Here is a 26,719-nt window from a genome sequence, read left to right as displayed (position 1 = left end):
CATCAACACTCTGCAGCTAACCTGAGAGCGCTATTACACCATGTGCTTGACAGAAAAGTAGCCAACGCGAGCCTTTTCTCTACAGATTTAACCATCGATGAGGATCAACTTTCAAACCTGGAAAAGTTAATGGTTGCTGTAACAAAGACCGGGGGGTACGAACACTGGGATGAAGCGCTCAAGGGGGCCAAGAATGATATTAGGCCATTTCATCAACATCTGTATGACCTTTTACTGAGCATGTTTAATACCCCTCTGTTTACTTTTAAAATAGGTCATATTGTTGTTTTATTTACATATGTAACTGAGGTGTGTGCCTACAAGATAAAGAAACAGGTATTTGTTGATATAGATCAAGTAACCAATCATCTGATTTCTTTTTGTCTGGACCGTAGAAAAAATTGTTGTGTATGTTATACTTTTCTCAAATGTCTAAAAAGGGGTATCTGCTCTCCTGAAGTTGAATAAAAAACCTTGTATAAAAACTTTGCGCATAGTGTGGGTCTGTGTGTTTATTTGGCAGAATGACTCGGCAAGCTCCCCAAATGCATGAACTATACTACAACCCAGCCAAGATTGGGGGTTTGGCGGGTAAGAAGGGTTTTCAAAGAGGACTCGCTGAGGCCGGCATGAAGGTTAATGATGTGGTTGTTTCAGAATGGTTACGGGAACAAGACGCCTATACCTTACATAAACCTCTCAGGATTAACTTTAAAAGAAACCGTGTATATGCAACTGACATAGACTCACAATGGCAAATGGATCTAGTCGATATGTCAAATTTATCAAAACATAACAATGGTCACAAATTTATGTTGATGTGTATCGATGTGTTATCAAAATATGCCTGGGCTCGCATTCTACATAATAAAACAGGTCGGGCGGTGACAAGGGCCTTTGAGGATATATTGTCCCAGGGACGATGTCCTAAAAAACTGCAGACTGATAAAGGAAAAGAGTTTCTCAACAGAGAATTTCAGAATCTACTGAAGAGACACAAAATACATCATTTCACCACCGGTAATGAGCTTAAGGCATCGGTGGTGGAGAGGTTTAACCGCACCATAAAGACCAAAATGTGGAGATATTTTACAGCGGTCAACACGTTCAAGTATTTTGATAAAGTTCAGGATTTTATCGATGCTTACAACCAAGGGTATCACGCCAGTATTAAAATGAAGCCTATAGATGTTGATCAAAGTAATTCTTTTAAGGTCTATAAAAAATTATACGGCCCATTTATTAAGAAGGGGAAAACTACTTATAAGTTCAACATCGGTGATGTGGTTCGCGTTTCAAAGCTAAGGAGTACTTTTGCCAAAGGTTATGAACAAACATTTTCTGACGAATATTTTACAGTTACCGAACAGGTGGCTAGAGACCCCCCCGTGTACCGGTTAAAAGACTATGACGGGGAGGATATAGAAGGAACGTTTTACGAAGCCGAGTTACAAAAAATTATTGTGGGTAAAGACATTGTATACAGAGTTGAAAAGATATTAGCTGAGAAAACCCAGAACCGGAAAAAATATGTGTTGGTGAAATGGCTTGGATGGCCTGAAAAGTTCAATAGTTGGGTCCCGGAACAACAGGTTTGTGATATTCAAGCCTTATAACAACATGCCCGCTGGTGTGATGGGGTCATTACTTTCGATACTCAAGATGGAATCAGGAGGCTTCTACGTGACTCTACCCAGTAACGCCTCTCTCGATATATACCCTAAAAATGAAATATCCAGTTACACGGTACAATTTGGAAAATCTATAGATCTAAGGGGGTCGTGGGAAGTGGGGTTGGCGGAAATACAGTATCCTTACACTTGGGCTGTTTTACAAGATAAGGATGCCACCTTCGCCATTTTTGACGATGTTAAAAAGAGTCAATGGACATTCACGATGCAAGGAGGTTATTATGACAATGTGGATACAATATTAGATGAGATGCATAAACAGTTCTCAGAAGGCACCCCCAACATCAAGCTATATTACAACCCTATTAAAAACAGAGTGTACAAGGTGTCAAAACCTGGTATTAGCATTCAAACCAAAGGACAACTGGGGCGTATATTAGGGTTCTATTCTGACACAGAGAGCAGGTTCTCAGAAGTGGTGGCACCCTTCCCGGCTGACATCAGTGGCGGCTTTTACACTCTTTATGTGTATACGGATATCATAACACACCAGAGGGTCGGGGATAGCTATGTCCCCCTTTTGAGAAATGTACTTATTAAAGGTAAAAGCAATGACATGGTCACAATTACTTATGACAAGCCACACTACGTACCAGTCTCAAAGACCCACTTTGACCATGTTTTCACAGGTGGATGTGACCCTGGGAGATCGGCTCATTAGTCAAAGCAGCAATACTTACCCCTATAGGGCCATGATGGAGTGTATCCTTAATTATAGTGAGGAGACCCTAAGCAAACAGTTCAGCCCCGGCCTTTTCTTCAAAGACACCCCGGAAGCTATGGACGACCAGGATCCAGAGGGACTCAATAAGGGTTTGCAAAAAAGAACGGCCTTTTCAACAGAAGGGAGGACCTTTGAGCTAATGGGACATATTCATGCAGACATATTTTTCCAAGAAAAACTCATGCTCAACGGGGTAGACATTAAAATTAAAATGATCCGTAGTAAAAGTGCTTTTTGTCTGATGACCCCTGATACTGAAAAATATAAACTGACCATATTATCGGCCTCGCTGTTTGTGAAAAAAGTATCCGTCTCCCCGGCGGTTAAACTAGGACATGCGCAGGCTTTAATGACGGCAAACGCCAAGTACCCGATCGAAAGAGTCTATATGAAAGTCCACAGTATCCCCGCAGGGACACGGGTGATGAACCAGGAAAATCTGTTTCTAGGCCAGCTCCCAAAACAGGTTATTATAGGTCTCGTGGATAATGATGCATTTACCGGGGTTTACAACAAGAACCCCTTTAACTTTAAACATTATAACGCGGAATTTATAGCACTGTACGTCGATGGTGTGCAGGTTCCATCCAGACCTTTTCAACCTGACTTTGAAAACGGCAACGCGGTTCGTGAATATTACAGTCTAGTACTGGCTACGGGTCGCCATCTCAAGGATCAACCTCTGCTGATCGATCGCCGGGAATACTGCAGCGGTTACACCCTGTACGGTTTCAACCTGACCCCTGACGAAGAGTGTGGACAACATTTTTCACTGATGAAGACGGGCAATATGCGTTTGGAGATGCGTTTCAAGCAGCCTCTACCACGCACTGTAAATATGGTCGTGTATGCTGTGTTTGACAACATTATTGAGGTGAATCAGAGGAGAAACGTTCTGTATGATTATTATTAAAATGAACACCAGAGAGCTCAACCACATCATGAATGCCCTGGACGGCTCACGGAAAGTGTTTCAAGGAGTCTACGCCTGCGACCAGCTGCCTAAATTTAAGATCAAGAATTTACCTGCAATGTACATAATCAACACACACCCTAAAAATATGCCCGGAGAACATTGGCTGGCTATTTATCTAAGGGAGGACCGCCGTGGGGAATTTTTTGATTCCTATGGAAACCCCCCGGATTTCAGACCTTTCCCTCGGAAGATCAATAACTTTCTGCTCAACAACTGTCAAGAAACCATTTACAGCGGTCGTCAAGTACAAAGTCTTCAGACCTTCACTTGTGGTCAACACTGTGTGTTTTTCTTATATCATAGATCTAAAGGAAGGTCATACCCCGATATTATGTCCTTGTACAGTGAGGATTTAGGCCAAAATGATAAAAAAGTGGCAGAGTTTGTCAGGACACTGTGGACCCCCCCTTATAACACAATTACTTACGACCCTAGCCAGCCATGTATACAGATGGGGTGTTCTTGTGAGGATTTTAAAAGATGTCATGCGTGTTAAAGTGAAAAAATAATGAAAACAGCCTTTGAATCATTAGTTTTGTTTTTATTCAACACAAATCTTATACAAAGCAGGGTTATGTTATAAATAAATGTACAACATTTGAAAATAAAAATAAAAAATAAAAAAATTGTTTGTCGGTTCCTTATTTACAGGGGAGACAAATAAAAACATGAGATTAATAAGCTTCCCAACGATGGATAGATCCTGAGGAGGGTTGCTCAACACGGTCAGAGTAATGAGATATTGGCGTCAGATCAGTCACCACCTCTTTACACAGACGGATTTTTTGTCGCGTTTCCTGGTTAGGGACTGTTGATTGGGGCATGTTCAGACAGGCCATCGCCTGTAGGAAAGCATTCCAGCCTACAGGTCGGCGACTATCGGGTACCTTATTAGTGCTAGTGACACTCTTCAACAAATCAAACATGTGTGAACCTTTGATCAGTTGTCCTTTAAAAACAAATTCACCCTGTTCATTCCAAGTCGTTACCCGCGGTTTCTGAACCATTTTGTGCAGAATATATTCTGCATGTCTTTTGCTTCTGGCCGGCATGTTTCTCAAAACATCCGTTACAACATCTCCCTCTGAACTCTCAACAGGTTCGGGCACCGCAACATCTTTATCAACCGTACCCCCCGCATCAGTCCCAGAACCATTTTCTTGAGAGGCCATGGTTAAAGTTAAAATGTTTTGATCTTTTTCACCCTGTCTAACCAGACGGAGGTAGCGCTGTAACGTGTTGCTATACATCTGGGCTTTGGAATACTGATTTAAATCGGCCCTGGCCAGTATAGCTTTCATTTCAGAGTCCAGGTTGTTTTCGGCCATTTGTCTAATGGGCTCTGGCCCGACAACATTTTTTCTCAGTTTCTCAAGCTGCTCCTGAGGGATCAAAAACATTTTCTGAGCATATTCCATTATTAACCCACTCTAGAAGCTAGAAGACTGGTTAGGAAAGGCACGGCTATGCTCAACAGCGGTCCTATAAAACCTCCGGTTTGATTAATCTTCTTTCTTTTTCTTTTAATAGAATACTTCTTATTAGCGATGATCTTGATAACCGCTTTTTGTTTTTTGAGTTTAGAATGTTGAGAAGGGGTTAGGGGTATATTACCGCGTAAGATGTTAAAAGCTATTTCACACAGGGTCTCGATCAAATCCGAGGGGGCCCCTGCCAGCACAGCTTTCCTATGGCGCGGGCTCCCCTCAAATAACATTTGCAAAAGCGGCAGATTTCTTTTAATCCGAACAGACATTCTTATTTATTTCCTTTTCTTTAGCACATACACTGCCGGCCAATCGGGCGGGCACAAACCTGTTCTGAGGCGAAAGTCTTCTGGGGTTTGTGCTTTTAAGTCCACAATCAAGTACCCGTAGGGTTTTTTGGTGGCATCCTCAAATGCCTCCAAAAAGAATTTGGTCTGGTTAGGGTACATTTGACGAGCCAAGACGGTGACCTGTAGTTTATCTCTGGGGTTTTTAAAAAGAATTATATAATTGGCATTTAAATTAATAGTGCGGCTTTTTTTACCTTGAAAAAATAGATTTTGAACTAAATAAATAATACTTAAATTCCTATGATGAGTGTACTTTGTGAAAGCTTTTTCCACTTCACTGTTGTCACCGGCCTGCTCCATCAGGTCATCAAGGATCACTAGATTAGTTTGTCCGGGCGGGAACAGGTCATCGTCACACAACGAGGCGGGGAGACCTTGCACAAATTTCAGATTATTTTTTTTTGATGCCAAATCATCGTAGAGAGGTTGCCAGCAAGAGTAACACCACACTATGTTGTCAAGAGCTTGGGACACGGTTGCGTCCACATCTTCTATGATGTTCTTTATAAGATAGCTCTTACTCGAATTGGAGGGACCGGCTATAATACAGGAGAAAGGGTGTTGAAGTCTGTTATCAAAACCACTGCTAATATCCATAAGGCAGAGTGGTATAATCAGTCTTCAACACTCTTTTATTGTACACCACCCTGAACCGTTTGTTTAGTGATCTATTTTCCAATGTGTACCCCTTTTTATTGTGATAGATCTGATTTCCGGCTGTAATAATCTCGCGAGGAGGCGCGTCTTTCTCGGTTACAAAACTTTGTACCAGGGTCGTCAGAGACTTGATGTTAATGAGCTTGTTGTTACAATGGTTCAGAGTGAAACCCTTAACTTTCATACAGGTCTTACCCGCAGCCGTTCTGTATGCGTAAGTCTTAGGACCCCCTGAAACAAACTCCACTATGTGGTCCTGAGGATCTAGCTCGCTCGTTAACTCCCCAAGGTAGTCCCCGAGGGGAGGGACCCAATCCCCTGGCCTGGTGACAAAGATTACAGAGTCAGTATCATGATAGAGCGTGCGTTCCTGCAGCTGATCCATTAAGTTGTACAGATCAAGCCGGGCGTAAGCCGTGGTAAAAACCGCTATGAAAACATTAACGTTTCCCTGTTTGGTGGGGAAATCTTTAGGGGCCCTCCACTGGACCTGTGCCACGTGGTCATTTAAGAATTGAAAGTGTGATACTGCATGTTGTTTGGAAAAGATAAATTCTATAAACTGTTCAGGGGTTTTAATCAAGGTTGTGTTTAGACGGTTATTTCTTTCCCCAAACTTACGCCACAGACTGTTTAAAATCAGTTTGGACATTTGTCTCTTGGCGGGGTTTACAGTTATGTTCCCTGGCTCTAGACGGATCCCTTCCTTTTCAAAATATTGCTGAACGTACCGCTCTTTGGCAGCGGAGTCAACACACCATGAGGGATAGCCCGATGCCTCCTGTTTCCCTTTCAGATGGGTCATAATGTACTCAGCAAAAAGAGTATCAGATTTTTCAGAAAAATGCCAAACCTCATACACCTTACCGACTCTGTAACCTTTCTCCACCGCCTTGTCAAGCTCAATGCTACACCAGACACCCGTCAGCGCTCTCTCGTCATCACTGTGCAGACAAGAGGTATTTTGATTTTCAGTTTCCACACACGTTCTACACAGAGGGAACATCAATTTTCCCGAACACCTGTAAGGCAACACGGGTAGGAACAGCTCACGAGGAGGGTACATGGTGACTTTGATCAAACCAAAGTACTGTCCGATTTCGAGAAAGTCACGATAAACAATGGTTGGATGCCCCACCGGGTACATTTTGGTCTTGTTGACATAAGGGTACAGACTGGTGAAATCATAGTAATCTACTCTCTCACCCTCCTTTACCTCATAATGTAAACAGAGGGCGTTGGTACGACCCCCAAATAACGCATCCCTGGGCTCTAGACGTTCAGGAAAGTCCAAGGTTTCCATAAGCCGTTGTACCCCCACATCCTGTTGCTTCAGGGTCGTCCACGCGTGTTCCCAAATCACCAGTACATTCAAACCATAGGTGTTTTTTAAAGTTTCAATTCGTTCCTGGAAATCATAGTACATATCACCGCAGAGTTTTTGTGTTACGGGGTTAAAGGTGTTTGGGTCGAAGCACTGAGGACAGCCATGGTAAATACAACCAGCAAACTCATAAGCGGTACGCCGCCCGGACACGTCGCTAAAACCGTCTAAGTAGTAAGGACCCATTTTGACTTCCTCTTGATTTAAAGCATGTCTGATGAAGATGTTATCCCGGGCACTCAGATATTCCAGCCACTGTATGGAGACAGTCGAAAAGTTCTTTTGTCTAGCACGATAGTTGTCAGAAGTGGTGTCCGCTATAGTGTTTTTCTGCAAGAAATTGGATCGATACATTTTCATGCAGAGAGACGCTATGGTCACACTTTGCAAAGGGTCGAGACCCGACGTGTTGATAACCTCGGTGCGGAAACGCAAACAGGCTTCTTTAAGGATCACCACATCATTTTTACAATAAGCGGCCATCTCTTCTCGGAAATCAAAAACACCCCCCTTAACCGTATTGTACCATTTAAAGAATTCCTCCCTCTCATGAGACATCATAGTATCAACCCCATAATAAGAGGCGGGCGGGTAGGACCCTCGATAATTTTGAGTGTCCTTAGTATTAAAAAAATGGCAGAACCAACCTTTCTTCTGAGCCTCAAAACCCAGAGCTTTAGGCAAAGCGCTCAATTTCATGGGGAGGAAATTTAACGAGTCTATGTAACGTTGGTTGAAAGCCTCGTCGGTGAAACACATGATCTTGCTACCCTGAGCTATTATTTTTGGGGTCACCCCATTTTCCACCAGATACTTCATCAATATGTAAGAATCATAACCCTTAGCATTGTGGGCAATAAATGTGTAATTGAGGTATTTTGGACCGCGATACCGCGTAAAGAAATCCCTGACACAACTCTCACCGCTAGCTGACCACTCACAATCCAACATGTCAATACAGTGTATATAATTAGCAACATGGACCCCGTTTTCTTGCCGGCATTCAAAATCAAAAAAGACATACCGGTTGTGCGGCGGCTCCTTTTTAACCGGCTGAATAAAGCACTGGTGTTCAGACCCCGGGGTTAAATCCGCATTACAGATCCTACATCTCGGTTCCAGACATTTGTGTGGTTTAACCTCATGAAAACGGTACTGGAGGCAACTGCGGGCAATATTTAGTTTGATCACAATAACTCCGTTTTTTAACCCCCTCAGCAGCGGCCCTCTGCACCTTATGTTCGGAAAAACAGAACGCGGAGAGACAAATCCTTAAGCAATCTTTACATCGGATGGTAGGGGCCAAACCCTTACGACATTGCGGATTGAAACAGACGTTACAGTAACCGTCACAGCGGTGCTTAAGCTTATCATTGAAGGCCTTATAACACCAATGACAAACATACGAACAACCCAAAAAAGCCGTCAAACTCTTTATTCCAAAGTAATGACTATCACTTAGGAAGAGAAACAGTGTCTGTGTATGGGTTTCAGGATGTGTCTGAAATTTCACAAATACTTCCTTTACCTCACAACGGTACCACACAACAATTTTTAAAGACAACAACTCCTCAAACATGGCAATGTCTGAAAAGGCAACCATCTGTTGAGAGTTTAAGCCGGCCCTCTGATGAAGCATTAAAGCCTCTTGCATAGCTTGGGGTTCAGGCATGTCGGGGGTGAGTAGTTTTATTAAACTGTAAGCAAAACAGAGCTTATTGTCCCCATTGGAACTCACCACTAATTGCCTGAGCTTGTTCCTAATTATGTCGTTCTTCAAGCATTTCGACAGTCTTCTAAGCGCCCCACCCTCAGGGTTAGGAACCACATTCATTACCAGAGACAGACTTTCATCAGCTAAGATGGATGCGTTACTTTGCAATAACGCTTCGATTTTAGCCAGAAATTCATCAACATCTAAATTATCTCCACTCAGCATTACAGATAGGTTGCTAAACAAATCATCCCCTCTGAGTTCTAACTGTACAACATCTCGAGGTCTGACCCTTTCAGCAACCTGTTCAAGCATGTTTTGCAAGGCCTCGTGTATGTTGACAAATATTTCTGCATAATTGTCACAATTTAAAAGATCTGCAAAATTAAAACGCTGAATCATTTCAAAATTGTTATAGGCCGGTCTATCTATAATCACGGGATCACTGGTACTTTTGGACACATCATCATTTTGAACAAAGCCTTCAACCCCTACATTCTCACAGAGCATGTCATCCACAGCCTTATCAGTCTCAGAACCCTCCACATTCCGAACACCCCCACCGCTGACATCTACAAAACCCCCTTTTTGAGGAGGCTCATTTAAAGCCTGTAAAAGTCCTTCAAAGATATCCACCCGGTTAATGTCAAGACCCTCCTCTATAGTGACGGCTGCTTCTGCCGCCGTACTGTGTTCTAATTGTCTCAAATCATTTATAATAGGGGCAGAATTTGGTCGGGGTAGCGTCTCCAAAGCCTCCACCATTTCAAACAAATCGGGGTGAACTAGGGGTTGAACCTCTATAAGCGCTACCGTTGGGAGGTGGTTATTTAGATCATTGACCATTTGTAACAGGTCGGGGTTCACGGTAAGTCTGGTAATTCACATTCTATCGGTGGTGATTGGGGGTTATTTAAATCATTTATCATTTGTAATAGTTCCTGGTTCATTGGGACATCAGAGGAGTTCACAACAGGGCCGAGGGTGTTCTCTCGGGAAGGTCTTTTTGGGGCCCTAACTTGTTCATAATCCTTTAGTTTGTGAGTTCTTTTACCAAGTCCGGACATTTTTTTTATTTTTTATTTTTCCAACAACCCACAATAGTAAGGCGTTTTGTATCTATTAAAACATTAAATACGGTACAATTCGTTAGTAAGGGTATTAATAAGGGTGTTTTGGCTCTCTATCACAAGGTTTTGCCCCACTAACACAAGTCTTTGATTTAGTAACAAGGTATGTAGCAACTCATGCCGACCTTCAGGAAGTAGCTCCGGGGGATGGTGTCCTGGCTCAGCTGCAAAGGATGGTCGCTCCGGTAAATCTCTGTCGAAGGAGGCAGGGAGCGAGCGTATACTCACGGACGGAGACCAAGAAGGCCTTTGCGGTGACACCCTGGCCAATCGCGGTGTACTGTTCAGCGTTTCTGTAGCCAAGAAACGGGGCTGGGGGGACGATGTTGAAACCAGTCCGTCGTTGGGTGGTGTGTCAACCCTGACTGACGGCGACCCCTGAGGTTGTTGGTTGCCTGTATTTGTTCCGCCCGACAATGCGGCGGGCTGAATCTGGATTGTTGAATTACCCCCAGAAGGTTGTGGCCTGAGTAGATGTTGGGGGGTCTCCAAGACCACCGTGGGGGATCCTCTCGGTGATCTCTCCGGGGAAGATGTTTGATCCCACTTAGACGGGGTAATTGTCCTCAATAGCTCATCCACAGAATGACTATCCCAAGAGTCTTGGGAAGAATAAAAATATACATTACATTTACATCTTTAAACGGCGACAGAAATCAAACTTAAAACAACATGCCCAGGACCTTCAAAACCTTTAGCTTTTATAGACCTTTGAAAATAGGCTTAGACATTCACTACAACGCCTTATTATTTACAGACAATATATTTATTAGGACTTGATAATAAATGTAAAACAGAGAAGCCTCTGTAAATAAACTGTTTCTTAAATGTAATATTGTTAATAAAACACTTTTTTATACACACACACACCACATTTCATTTTTAAACGAACCTTCCAAGTGTAAACGCTTCCTGATCCCGGGACTTCCTGTTTCACAAACGTTTTCACGATCTGTTTAAATATTAAATACAATGAACACCTTCAAGCCTTTTCCTACAGCCACTTTAAAACAGAAGTATAATTGCGGGAGATAAGCCAAACAACTTACTAAAACCTTTCGGACAGCTTTACTTCCTAACCAGACGGTCGGGCAATCGGTCATTTCTAAACACATGCCCCAGAAACAAGCCTAGACCTGTCCGGACTTCTAATGATCTTTCCCAGAACCCCCAAGACCTACAGGAAATGGGCACCCCTCGCTTAAATATTAGCCCTCAACGGGCAAACAAAACCCTTTTAAAAACATTAAAGTTTGAAAGATCTTACTTACCTCCAAAGAATAATCGTTTCTTATGTTTTTCAGCTGGTTTAGCTTTTTGCACTTCTGTGAAGGTAAGAGACATGTTTAACCTTTAACCACCCCGCTTTATAAAAAGCTTTAACCTCTTACAAGCGGCAGATATATACTCACCGCTATCAGATACAGGGGCTGACGACCTTTCAGATTCTTGAAAGGTTACGGTTCTCGAAGGTAAAACTAAACAAGCCCTCGATGTGGAAGGCCTTTCGTTGTCTCGAACCACGTTTCTTAATACTGTTAGAAAGGATATTTTTTAAAATTAACAAAACGGGCCTCAAACATCTTACAGAAACGTTATACAAACAAACAGGGGTTTAGTTCTTACCCGGTCGGCAGACAGCCTGTCTAGGGACAACCACTTCTCTTGGTTGATCCTCGGAGACATTAATCACAGGCCTTTCGATAGTTTCTGTGTAATTAAAGAGACCGCCATTAATATATATTAAAACGTTTTCATAACTCTAATGAGCCGCTTCAAAACACAACCACACACCCATACATAAGAACCCTTGAGCGCAAACACAAAAATCTTACCGTCGTTGTTCCAGATGATCTCCTCAGCGTTGGGAATTAACTCCTGTTGACTGGCTGAAAAATAATTTTACAGAACTTAAAACAGATGTTATAACCTTATTTACAATACATGCCCACAACCCGCTCTGAGTCAATGAAAATAATCTGAAGACTTACCTAAAAACTCGTTTAAATCGAAGTCGTTGATGTTGTTTCCGGACATTGTTGACCTTTAGGCTTAAATCGAAAGGTCAGTATGAGTCTGTCGAGCTGAAGACCAGACCTTCATACTTATACTGATGGCCGGATGCCGGATCTGCTTGTAAGGCATTGTTCTGGGCTGGCCTTTGTGCCGTCCTGTTACCAATTAACATATCAAAACCAACCAATAAAATGACCCTGCATCAATTTCAAATAGAAACCAGATGGCGACGATCTCTCTCCTCTCTACTCTAAACTTTTATTAGAACCTTTTGGTCTCTCAAAAAAACATTTTTAAGCATCAAGACCTATAGTCAATAAACACTAAGAATATTTCAGGCCTTTATACGCGCTAAAAAACAACCTGAGCCAAGAAAATAACTGTAAAGATCTAAAATAAGTAGCGCTTTTACAGTGATTTTTTTTTTTTTTTTAATAGCGATGCTTTCTTTGGTATTAAACAAGTCACAAACTACTCAGAACAGCGTTTATCCCCACAAAAGAGATATTTGGGTTTATTTTACAAAGCTTATAAATTATATAGTTTAAAAGTATTCTGAATATTTTGAGACCACACGCCATGCCTACGTTTGTCTGAGCCCACCCCCGTCCCCCGTGGTGTGAGTGATTTAGCCTTGAGTGTTGTGATCTATTTAGCATTGAGTGATCAGTTGTTTTTATTTTTTAAATGATTCCTTATCATCAGGGATTGAGCCTGCTAAAATACCTTAAAAACATATCCTTATCTTAAGTCTAACTCTTATGAGCTTTAAGACCCTAGAATGTATTTAAGTAAAACGAATGAACACATTATGTGTGAGATAAAATATAACCACAGCTTTTTTTTTTTTTTTTTTTTTTTTACAAAAACAATTAACCTATACCGACAAACACCCACACACACACACACCCTCTTTTTTTAAATTTTATTTTTAATTAAATTTGAGGGGAGAGACAGAGCCATATACATTGGGGTTAACATAAGTACCCTATGCAAAACAGGAATTGTTAGGACCTGTGACCATTACAGACAACAGAACTTGTTGATCTTATAAAATGATTGGGCGAGAGAGAGAGATATAGAGACAGACAGAGACAGAGCCAGTGTGAATATGATAAACGCACTATTCAAAATGGCATTGTTAAGACCTGGGACCATTACAGACAACAGAACTTGTTGATCTTATAAAATGCTTGGGCGAGAGAGACAGAGAGAGAGAGACAGACAGAGACAGAGACAGAGACAGTGTGAATATGATAAACGCACTATTCAAAATGGCATTGTTAAGACCTGGGCCCCTTACATGTATATTTAAAAAAGACCCCCAACCACTACAGGAAGAGCCGACCCATTCACACTCTACAGTTGACCAACAAGAACAACAAGAACAACCGATTATGGGTGGCCTTGTTGTTCAGGGTTTTAGGGGTGTACACTTTCTGACGGATATGACGTAGGAATAATTAAGGAAATAACTCTAAAATCACGCCCCCCAATTATGACGTAGGAATATTAATAAGCTTAGGGCATACGTCATAACAAAATAGGCCGCGCCCAAAAAACCCTACTATCTACTCCTGTGTGGTGCATTTTCTCTCTCTCTATCTGTGATTAAATCCTTACTTATATACATATGTCCATGAACGTTTCTGGAGCTCATGTACATCACATCACACGACGGGCCGTGATCTTTTCGGTCACTTTGAAAGTTTTGCTCATGACAATCCTTTTCTATTGCGGCACGATGGCTGCCACCGAGGAAGGAAAGTCGTCCGCAGTTGGCTGCAAGCTTGCCTGAAGCGCAGGAAAGGACTTACTCGCGACGTGCCACTTAAAGACTGAAGAAGTGGGGGTCGGCCTCACCGAGAGCCCTGAGGATTAGCTCACGTGGTAGAGCGCTCGCTTAGCATTGTAGCGTTATGTTGGGTGTATTTGGATAAGAGCATTTGGGCTCTGAGCTGAAGCACTGATCTAAAGAAAACCTCTCCCCCCCAAAGTTATCAGATTCCCTTAGCTCATCAGCTTGGAACTGGTTTGCATCAAAGTGACAGTTTTGGGGAGGATGGCACCAAGAAGAGGCCAAATAGTTTGGAATTCTGCTATGAGATGTCTGGAGAAAGGGGCCTGTAGGTGATAAAAACTCTTTGAAGTGGACGAGAGCCGAAATCCCGACATAGAGCTACGAACCCAGGCCAACCGGCATTTCCAAAAGATGGCATGGATTGACATCAGTCATAAATCAAGCCCCCCTCCAATAGGACACTGGGGGCTGAAACCGAAATCCAATCTCAAAAACTCAAGAACCAATCACCTCTTGATCTGACAGACTATAAGGAACAGCGGACAGTCTTTATCGCTCTCTCTCACCTGAACCAGTAACTCGCTGCCACAGCTCAACCTGTAGCTCTGTTGCCAGAACCGGAACCAGAAACCAACTAAGTCTTTGCCGGCAACAGAAGAGTTAAACTGGGAGAAGGAGATTGAGCCGTACGAAGAATTCTTTTAAAGGACTTTATTAAATAAAGAACTTTACAGACTGCGCTGCCCGCCTGTGCCAACCTGATCAGTGGAGTTTTACAGCTGGACAATTGACTAAGTCGACTGTATACGAAAGTGTCAGTCATTTAAATAGCTATTTGAGTCTTAAGAAACTTGACCCTTGGAACAAACACAGCCCTGCTTTCCTCAAAGACTTTGTCTTCAAATAAGTACGGTGAGAGACCCTGCTTGCCAAGAAGATTTTGTGCACAACCTTGGAGCCTTCAAACCAGTGGAAAATCTGTTTGGAAACGACTCTACTTTCGCGAAACCCCAACTTCCAGGTGTATCGACTGAGTGGAAGTTCTTGGACAAAGCCGAACCGGACTGCCTTTGTTCCAAACCACACGGACCTCGTGCCGTGTGCTGTTATCTGAGCCCGAAGCCAGAGAGGCCTCTCTGCGACGAAGTTCAGATAAGTTTAACAGTTTGGAGTTCATGATTCATGACATTTGAGAAATCAATTAGAAATGTTAATCTGTGATTCATAACTCTAGAATGTGTAATATCATTTAGTTTTCTTAAATATAAATGTGTGTTGCATTAAACTGTTTTGTTGATAATTTTAGAAATAAAATCTGTCAACGCCGAGAAATATCTTCTCATTCCTGTTTAACTGTTTAGTCTGAAATTGACACAAGTTAATAGACATTAGATTATTGGTGGCCCTGCCTATCCTTAATCATTGAATAATAATCAGTTAAGGGAAATTGTGGTAACAAGTAATGATAGGATCTTTCTCGGCACCTAAACGTGAATGAGACTGATATATATATATAACGAGAAGTTACCTGACATAAATACTAACCTGCGTAGTTATTTAATGTCTGACTAATAATACTAACGAGAGACTCACCTTCGTCTTACTAACCGGTATTGTAGTCAATGTGTTTATAACCTTTTTTGTTTAACGATTTGTGTTATCATATGTGATCCCATGGTCTTTGATTTGGTCACGGAAGTGATTTGTCTTCGATTTGTTGATCTAGAGTTGAATTGTAATTCGTTTTTCCCTTTTGTATAATTAGTGGGCGCGGCCTATTTTGTTATGACGTATGCCCTAAGCTTATTAATATTCCTACGTCATAATTGGGGGGCGTGATTTTAGAGTTATTTCCTTAATTATTCCTACGTCATATCCGTCAGAAAGTGTACACCCCTAAAACCCTGAACAACAAGGCCACCCATAAAGACCCCCCCCCCCCCCCTGAAGGCAACGCCCCGAAACTCTCCTCTCTATTTAAGACCCCGCGCTGCTTTTAGGCAATACCTCTTTAATTCTCAGCATCTGAAACATCCCGCTTCTTCAACATGTCCAGCGACATCAACATGAAGCCCCGCAAGAAACAATCCCGGGCAAGGGTTCCTGTACTCACCAATTTGAAGATTGAACGCTCCTGGGTGTTGTTCTGGGGGGGTCAACGGGGTTACCGCTTTAAAAGGGATCCCAGCTATGTTGGAGTGGAGCTTTTTGCTTTGGGAGAGAAGGAGGGTACGTTGGAACCTTTTGAGACGGTGATTGAATACTCTTTTGAGGACTGGTTGAAGGTGATGGCATGGAGAGACCTGGGGCTTGTGGATAAGACTCTAGAAGGCTTGCAAGAGGGTCCAAGAGAAGGCGAAACGGAGTCTCCGACTCAGAGTTTTGAAAGGTGTGAATGGGAAAGCTTGCAGAACTACGGTACAGTGGTGAAGAGTCTATCTCTAACTACTGATCGTAAGGTTTTGTTTAGCAGTACCCTGATTACAAACCCTATTGAAGGGGTTGTGGAGGATCCAGAAAAACAGGTTACTGAAATTATGTTTGACGCCGTGGAGTGGCCGTTCTTGAAAGAGGTCATAAACTGTATAAATGATGGTTTTGACATCTTGACCAAATGTTCACAACTGGATTCTGTTAGAAGGAGAATATGCTGGATTATGGATTATATATCCCCCTTGAATGACGACGACGATGATAAAACAGACGACCTGTGGGGGGTTGGAGGGGGGTCTGACGGCTCAGGGTCTACTCTCTTCTAAGAGGGCGGTGTGTCGTGACGTAGTGAAGAGATAGGATAAAAGGCGCAACAATTCATTCATGGTTTAAAATTAAAGAGAATGTCTTACCCGAAAGCTGCGGACGTCGACAGGCTCTACAGGCCTCTTCAAACCCGGGATCACCCCTGGTTCTATTCCCCAGATTTTGTATACACTCCGGAACCCTCTGACTGCGGTTACCCTCCAAGACCTCAGACCCCGGTCCCTCAGGACGAAACAACATGCGGAGCGATGGATGTCCAAATGAGTCTCGGGGATCCCCAGCCTCTGGAGCTCATGGAGGGCCTCGATTTTGCCGAACTGTCTACCGTCTGTGCGTCTCAGGAGGGGGTCAGTCCAATGGATGTAGAAACACCCCACAAACCACCAGGCGACCCAATGAGCATCGGACGGTCTCGGGGGCGTGATGAAGACGCAGGATTTATGCCCGGGGTAGGTGTCCAAGTAAGCAGAGTGGTTAAAAGCACCCTGGTGTATATTCTGAGTGCTCTCATCGACCGAGCTCTGAAAGAAGTCTGTCGGGGGTGTGAAGTGAATCACCCCAGTCAGTTGAGATACAGTTGTTTGTTTGAACCAGACCGTTACTATTTCCTGTTCTATTTCAACGTGTTTTACAGAAGACTGAACAAACCGTGGCTGAAACCGGCACTAATCAAGGCTCTGTCTTACTCCCACATACATGTCATTGCTGGACAAGTCCAGAAAATCATAGATGAGATTTTGCTGGAGCTGAAAAAGGAGCCGTTTATAATAGAGAAACTTGGGCAGCTGCTCAATGACCTGGATGAGCCAAGTAGAAAAACCGCTGGCAAGCTAAAAGCTTATTTCTTCCGTAAAGAAGTTAAAGCTGGGGGCAGCGACGAAGAATTCGACATCTACGCCACTGATTCAGACTCTGACCTGAACTAAGGGACTTTGAACATGGGGAATGTTCTGGACTGCTGCTGCAACTGGTTCTGTCATCAACACTCTGCAGCTAACCTGAGAGCGCTATTACACCATGTGCTTGACAGAAAAGTAGCCAACGCGAGCCTTTTCTCTACAGATTTAACCATCGATGAGGATCAACTTTCAAACCTGGAAAAGTTAATGGTTGCTGTAACAAAGACCGGGGGGTACGAACACTGGGATGAAGCGCTCAAGGGGGCCAAGAATGATATTAGGCCATTTCATCAACATCTGTATGACCTTTTACTGAGCATGTTTAATACCCCTCTGTTTACTTTTAAAATAGGTCATATTGTTGTTTTATTTACATATGTAACTGAGGTGTGTGCCTACAAGATAAAGAAACAGGTATTTGTTGATATAGATCAAGTAACCAATCATCTGATTTCTTTTTGTCTGGACCGTAGAAAAAATTGTTGTGTATGTTATACTTTTCTCAAATGTCTAAAAAGGGGTATCTGCTCTCCTGAAGTTGAATAAAAAACCTTGTATAAAAACTTTGCGCATAGTGTGGGTCTGTGTGTTTATTTGGCAGAATGACTCGGCAAGCTCCCCAAATGCATGAACTATACTACAACCCAGCCAAGATTGGGGGTTTGGCGGGTAAGAAGGGTTTTCAAAGAGGACTCGCTGAGGCCGGCGTGAAGGTTAATGATGTGGTTGTTTCAGAATGGTTACGGGAACAAGACGCCTATACCTTACATAAACCTCTCAGGATTAACTTTAAAAGAAACCGTGTATATGCAACTGACATAGACTCACAATGGCAAATGGATCTAGTCGATATGTCAAATTTATCAAAACATAACAATGGTCACAAATTTATGTTGATGTGTATCGATGTGTTATCAAAATATGCCTGGGCTCGCATTCTACATAACAAAACAGGTCGGGCGGTGACAAGGGCCTTTGAGGATATATTGTCCCAGGGACGATGTCCTAAAAAACTGCAGACTGATAAAGGAAAAGAGTTTCTCAACAGAGAATTTCAGAATCTACTGAAGAGACACAAAATACATCATTTCACCACCGGTAATGAGCTTAAGGCATCGGTGGTGGAGAGGTTTAACCGCACCATAAAGACCAAAATGTGGAGATATTTTACAGCGGTCAACACGTTCAAGTATTTTGATAAAGTTCAGGATTTTATCGATGCTTACAACCAAGGGTATCACGCCAGTATTAAAATGAAGCCTATAGATGTTGATCAAAGTAATTCTTTTAAGGTCTATAAAAAATTATACGGCCCATTTATTAAGAAGGGGAAAACTACTTATAAGTTCAACATCGGTGATGTGGTTCGCGTTTCAAAGCTAAGGAGTACTTTTGCCAAAGGTTATGAACAAACATTTTCTGACGAATATTTTACAGTTACCGAACAGGTGGCTAGAGACCCCCCCGTGTACCGGTTAAAAGACTATGACGGGGAGGATATAGAAGGAACGTTTTACGAAGCCGAGTTACAAAAAATTATTGTGGGTAAAGACATTGTATACAGAGTTGAAAAGATATTAGCTGAGAAAACCCAGAACCGGAAAAAATATGTGTTGGTGAAATGGCTTGGATGGCCTGAAAAGTTCAATAGTTGGGTCCCGGAACAACAGGTTTGTGATATTCAAGCCTTATAACAACATGCCCGCTGGTGTGATGGGGTCATTACTTTCGATACTCAAGATGGAATCAGGAGGCTTCTACGTGACTCTACCCAGTAACGCCTCTCTCGATATATACCCTAAAAATGAAATATCCAGTTACACGGTACAATTTGGAAAATCTATAGATCTAAGGGGGTCGTGGGAAGTGGGGTTGGCGGAAATACAGTATCCTTACACTTGGGCTGTTTTACAAGATAAGGATGCCACCTTCGCCATTTTTGACGATGTTAAAAAGAGTCAATGGACATTCACGATGCAAGGAGGTTATTATGACAATGTGGATACAATATTAGATGAGATGCATAAACAGTTCTCAGAAGGCACCCCCAACATCAAGCTATATTACAACCCTATTAAAAACAGAGTGTACAAGGTGTCAAAACCTGGTATTAGCATTCAAACCAAAGGACAACTGGGGCGTATATTAGGGTTCTATTCTGACACAGAGAGCAGGTTCTCAGAAGTGGTGGCACCCTTCCCGGCTGACATCAGTGGCGGCTTTTACACTCTTTATGTGTATACGGATATCATAACACACCAGAGGGTCGGGGATAGCTATGTCCCCCTTTTGAGAAATGTACTTATTAAAGGTAAAAGCAATGACATGGTCACAATTACTTATGACAAGCCACACTACGTACCAGTCTCAAAGACCCACTTTGACCATGTTTTCACAGGTGGATGTGACCCTGGGAGATCGGCTCATTAGTCAAAGCAGCAATACTTACCCCTATAGGGCCATGATGGAGTGTATCCTTAATTATAGTGAGGAGACCCTAAGCAAACAGTTCAGCCCCGGCCTTTTCTTCAAAGACACCCCGGAAGCTATGGACGACCAGGATCCAGAGGGACTCAATAAGGGTTTGCAAAAAAGAACGGCCTTTTCAACAGAAGGGAGGACCTTTGAGCTAATGGGACATATTCATGCAGACATATTTTTCCAAGAAAAACTCATGCTCAACGGGGTAGACATTAAAATTAAAATGATCCGTAGTAAAAGTGCTTTTTGTCTGATGACCCCTGATACTGAAAAATATAAACTGACCATATTATCGGCCTCGCTGTTTGTGAAAAAAGTATCCGTCTCCCCGGCGGTTAAACTAGGACATGCGCAGGCTTTAATGACGGCAAACGCCAAGTACCCGATCGAAAGAGTCTATATGAAAGTCCACAGTATCCCCGCAGGGACACGGGTGATGAACCAGGAAAATCTGTTTCTAGGCCAGCTCCCAAAACAGGTTATTATAGGTCTCGTGGATAATGATGCATTTACCGGGGTTTACAACAAGAACCCCTTTAACTTTAAACATTATAACGCGGAATTTATAGCACTGTACGTCGATGGTGTGCAGGTTCCATCCAGACCTTTTCAACCTGACTTTGAAAACGGCAACGCGGTTCGTGAATATTACAGTCTAGTACTGGCTACGGGTCGCCATCTCAAGGATCAACCTCTGCTGATCGATCGCCGGGAATACTGCAGCGGTTACACCCTGTACGGTTTCAACCTGACCCCTGACGAAGAGTGTGGACAACATTTTTCACTGATGAAGACGGGCAATATGCGTTTGGAGATGCGTTTCAAGCAGCCTCTACCACGCACTGTAAATATGGTCGTGTATGCTGTGTTTGACAACATTATTGAGGTGAATCAGAGGAGAAACGTTCTGTATGATTATTATTAAAATGAACACCAGAGAGCTCAACCACATCATGAATGCCCTGGACGGCTCACGGAAAGTGTTTCAAGGAGTCTACGCCTGCGACCAGCTGCCTAAATTTAAGATCAAGAATTTACCTGCAATGTACATAATCAACACACACCCTAAAAATATGCCCGGAGAACATTGGCTGGCTATTTATCTAAGGGAGGACCGCCGTGGGGAATTTTTTGATTCCTATGGAAACCCCCCGGATTTCAGACCTTTCCCTCGGAAGATCAATAACTTTCTGCTCAACAACTGTCAAGAAACCATTTACAGCGGTCGTCAAGTACAAAGTCTTCAGACCTTCACTTGTGGTCAACACTGTGTGTTTTTCTTATATCATAGATCTAAAGGAAGGTCATACCCCGATATTATGTCCTTGTACAGTGAGGATTTAGGCCAAAATGATAAAAAAGTGGCAGAGTTTGTCAGGACACTGTGGACCCCCCCTTATAACACAATTACTTACGACCCTAGCCAGCCATGTATACAGATGGGGTGTTCTTGTGAGGATTTTAAAAGATGTCATGCGTGTTAAAGTGAAAAAATAATGAAAACAGCCTTTGAATCATTAGTTTTGTTTTTATTCAACACAAATCTTATACAAAGCAGGGTTATGTTATAAATAAATGTACAACATTTGAAAATAAAAATAAAAAATAAAAAAATTGTTTGTCGGTTCCTTATTTACAGGGGAGACAAATAAAAACATGAGATTAATAAGCTTCCCAACGATGGATAGATCCTGAGGAGGGTTGCTCAACACGGTCAGAGTAATGAGATATCGGCGTCAGATCAGTCACCACCTCTTTACACAGACGGATTTTTTGTCGCGTTTCCTGGTTAGGGACTGTTGATTGGGGCATGTTCAGACAGGCCATCGCCTGTAGGAAAGCATTCCAGCCTACAGGTCGGCGACTATCGGGTACCTTATTAGTGCTAGTGACACTCTTCAACAAATCAAACATGTGTGAACCTTTGATCAGTTGTCCTTTAAAAACAAATTCACCCTGTTCATTCCAAGTCGTTACCCGCGGTTTCTGAACCATTTTGTGCAGAATATATTCTGCATGTCTTTTGCTTCTGGCCGGCATGTTTCTCAAAACATCCGTTACAACATCTCCCTCTGAACTCTCAACAGGTTCGGGCACCGCAACATCTTTATCAACCGTACCCCCCGCATCAGTCCCAGAACCATTTTCTTGAGAGGCCATGGTTAAAGTTAAAATGTTTTGATCTTTTTCACCCTGTCTAACCAGACGGAGGTAGCGCTGTAACGTGTTGCTATACATCTGGGCTTTGGAATACTGATTTAAATCGGCCCTGGCCAGTATAGCTTTCATTTCAGAGTCCAGGTTGTTTTCGGCCGTTTGTCTAATGGGCTCTGGCCCGACAAAATTTTTTCTCAGTTTCTCAAGCTGCTCCTGAGGGATCAAAAACATTTTCTGAGCATATTCCATTATTAACCCACTCTGGAAGCTAGAAGACTGGTTAGGAAAGGCACGGCTATGCTCAACAGCGGTCCTATAAAACCTCCGGTTTGATTAATCTTCTTTCTTTTTCTTTTAATAGAATACTTCTTATTAGCGATGATCTTGATAACCGCTTTTTGTTTTTTGAGTTTAGAATGTTGAGAAGGGGTTAGGGGTATATTACCGCGTAAGATGTTAAAAGCTATTTCACACAGGGTCTCGATCAAATCCGAGGGGGCCCCTGCCAGCACAGCTTTCCTATGGCGCGGGCTCCCCTCAAATAACATTTGCAAAAGCGGCAGATTTCTTTTAATCCGAACAGACATTCTTATTTATTTCCTTTTCTTTAGCACATACACTGCCGGCCAATCGGGCGGGCACAAACCTGTTCTGAGGCGAAAGTCTTCTGGGGTTTGTGCTTTTAAGTCCACAATCAAGTACCCGTAGGGTTTTTTGGTGGCATCCTCAAATGCCTCCAAAAAGAATTTGGTCTGGTTAGGGTACATTTGACGAGCCAAGACGGTGACCTGTAGTTTATCTCTGGGGTTTTTAAAAAGAATTATATAATTGGCATTTAAATTAATAGTGCGGCTTTTTTTACCTTGAAAAAATAGATTTTGAACTAAATAAATAATACTTAAATTCCTATGATGAGTGTACTTTGTGAAAGCTTTTTCCACTTCACTGTTGTCACCGGCCTGCTCCATCAGGTCATCAAGGATCACTAGATTAGTTTGTCCGGGCGGGAACAGGTCATCGTCACACAACGAGGCGGGGAGACCTTGCACAAATTTCAGATTATTTTTTTTTGATGCCAAATCATCGTAGAGAGGTTGCCAGCAAGAGTAACACCACACATGTTGTCAAGAGCTTGGGACACGGTTGCGTCCACATCTTCTATGATGTTCTTTATAAGATAGCTCTTACCCGAATTGGAGGGACCGGCTATAATACAGGAGAAAGGGTGTTGAAGTCTGTTATCAAAACCACTGCTAATATCCATAAGGCAGAGTGGTATAATCAGTCTTCAACACTCTTTTATTGTACACCACCCTTAACCGTTTGTTTAGTGATCTATTTTCCAATGTGTACCCCTTTTTATTGTGATAGATCTGATTTCCGGCTGTAATAATCTCGCGAGGAGGCGCGTCTTTCTCGGTTACAAAACTTTGTACCAGGGTCGTCAGAGACTTGATGTTAATGAGCTTGTTGTTACAATGGTTCAGAGTGAAACCCTTAACTTTCATACAGGTCTTACCCGCAGCCGTTCTGTATGCGTAAGTCTTAGGACCCCCTGAAACAAACTCCACTATGTGGTCCTGAGGATCTAGCTCGCTCGTTAACTCCCCAAGGTAGTCCCCGAGGGGAGGGACCCAATCCCCTGGCCTGGTGACAAAGATTACAGAGTCAGTATCATGATAGAGCGTGCGTTCCTGCAGCTGATCCATTAAGTTGTACAGTTCAAGCCGGGCGTAAGCCGTGGTAAAAACCGCTATGAAAACATTAACGTTTCCCTGTTTGGTGGGGAAATCTTTAGGGGCCCTCCACTGGACCTGTGCCACGTGGTCATTTAAGAATTGAAAGTGTGATACTGCATGTTGTTTGGAAAAGATAAATTCTATAAACTGTTCAGGGGTTTTAATCAAGGTTGTGTTTAGACGGTTATTTCTTTCCCCAAACTTACCCCACAGACTGTTTAAAATCAGTTTGGACATTTGTCTCTTGGCGGGGTTTACAGTTATGTTCCCCGGCTCTAGACGGATCCCTTCCTTTTCAAAATATTGCTGAACGTACCGCTCTTTGGCAGCGGAGTCAACACACCATGAGGGATAGCCCGATGCCTCCTGTTTCCCTTTCAGATGGGTCATAATGTACTCAGCAAAAAGAGTATCAGATTTTTCAGAAAAATGCCAAACCTCATACACCTTACCGACTCTGTAACCTTTCTCCACCGCCTTGTCAAGCTCAATGCTACACCAGACACCCGTCAGCGCTCTCTCGTCATCACTGTGCAGACAAGAGGTATTTTGATTTTCAGTTTCCACACACGTTCTACACAGAGGGAACATCAATTTTCCCGAACACCTGTAAGGCAACACGGGTAGGAACAGCTCACGAGGAGGGTACATGGTGACTTTGATCAAACCAAAGTACTGTCCGATTTCGAGAAAGTCACGATAAACAATGGTTGGATGCCCCACCGGGTACATTTTGGTCTTGTTGACATAAGGGTACAGACTGGTGAAATCATAGTAATCTACTCTCTCACCCTCCTTTACCTCATAATGTAAACAGAGGGCGTTGGTACGACCCCCAAATAACGCATCCCTGGGCTCTAGACGTTCAGGAAAGTCCAAGGTTTCCATAAACCGTTGTACCTCCACATCCTGTTGCTTCAGGGTCGTCCACGCGTGTTCCCAAATCACCAGTACATTCAAACCATAGGTGTTTTTTAAAGTTTCAATTCGTTCCTGGAAATCATAGTACATATCACCGCAGAGTTTTTGTGTTACGGGGTTAAAGGTGTTTGGGTCGAAGCACTGAGGACAGCCATGGTAAATACAACCAGCAAACTCATAAGCGGTACGCCGCCCGGACACGTCGCTAAAACCGTCTAAGTAGTAAGGACCCATTTTGACTTCCCCTTGATTTAAAGCATGTCTGATGAAGATGTTATCCCGGGCACTCAGATATTCCAGCCACTGTATGGAGACAGTCGAAAAGTTCTTTTGTCTAGCACGATAGTTGTCAGAAGTGGTGTCCGCTATAGTGTTTTTCTGCAAGAAATTGGATCGATACATTTTCATGCAGAGAGACGCTATGGTCACACTTTGCAAAGGGTCGAGACCCGACGTGTTGATAACCTCGGTGCGGAAACGCAAACAGGCTTCTTTAAGGATCTCCACATCATTTTTACAATAAGCGGCCATCTCTTCTCGGAAATCAAAAACACCCCCCTTAACCGTATTGTACCATTTAAAGAATTCCTCCCTCTCATGAGACATCATAGTATCAACCCCATAATAAGAGGCGGGCGGGTAGGACCCTCGATAATTTTGAGTGTCCTTAGTATTAAAAAAATGGCAGAACCAACCTTTCTTCTGAGCCTCAAAACCCAGAGCTTTAGGCAAAGCGCTCAATTTCATGGGGAGGAAATTTAACGAGTCTATGTAACGTTGGTTGAAAGCCTCGTTGGTGAAACACATGATCTTGCTACCCTGAGCTATTATTTTTGGGGTCACCCCATTTTCCACCAGATACTTCATCAATATGTAAGAATCATAACCCTTAGCATTGTGGGCAATAAATGTGTAATTGAGGTATTTTGGACCGCGATACCGCGTAAAGAAATCCCTGACACAACTCTCACCGCTAGCTGACCACTCACAATCCAACATGTCAATACAGTGTATATAATTAGCAACATGGACCCCGTTTTCTTGCCGGCATTCAAAATCAAAAAAGACATACCGGTTGTGCGGCGGCTCCTTTTTAACCGGCTGAATAAAGCACTGGTGTTCAGACCCCGGGGTTAAATCCGCATTACAGATCCTACATCTCGGTTCCAGACATTTGTGTGGTTTAACCTCATGAAAACGGTACTGGAGGCAACACTGCGGGCAATATTTAGTTTGATCACAATAACTCCGTTTTTTAACCCCCTCAGCAGCGGCCCTCTGCACCTTATGTTCGGAAAAACAGAACGCGGAGAGACAAATCCTTAAGCAATCTTTACATCGGATGGTAGGGGCCAAACCCTTACGACATTGCGGATTGAAACAGACGTTACAGTAACCGTCACAGCGGTGCTTAAGCTTATCATTGAAGGCCTTATAACACCAATGACAAACATACGAACAACCCAAAAAAGCCGTCAAACTCTTTATTCCAAAGTAATGACTATCACTTAGGAAGAGAAACAGTGTCTGTGTATGGGTTTCAGGATGTGTCTGAAATTTCACAAATACTTCCTTTACCTCACAACGGTACCACACAACAATTTTTAAAGACAACAACTCCTCAAACATGGCAATGTCTGAAAAGGCAACCATCTGTTGAGAGTTTAAGCCGGCCCTCTGATGAAGCATTAAAGCCTCTTGCATAGCTTGGGGTTCAGGCATGTCGGGGGTGAGTAGTTTTATTAAACTGTAAGCAAAACAGAGCTTATTGTCCCCATTGGAACTCACCACTAATTGCCTGAGCTTGTTCCTAATTATGTCGTTCTTCAAGC

Source organism: Amia ocellicauda, unplaced genomic scaffold (genome assembly GCF_036373705.1).
Source record: "Amia ocellicauda isolate fAmiCal2 unplaced genomic scaffold, fAmiCal2.hap1 HAP1_SCAFFOLD_125, whole genome shotgun sequence".
NCBI lineage: Eukaryota > Metazoa > Chordata > Actinopteri > Amiiformes > Amiidae > Amia > Amia ocellicauda.
This window is presented reverse-complemented; position numbering follows the sequence as displayed.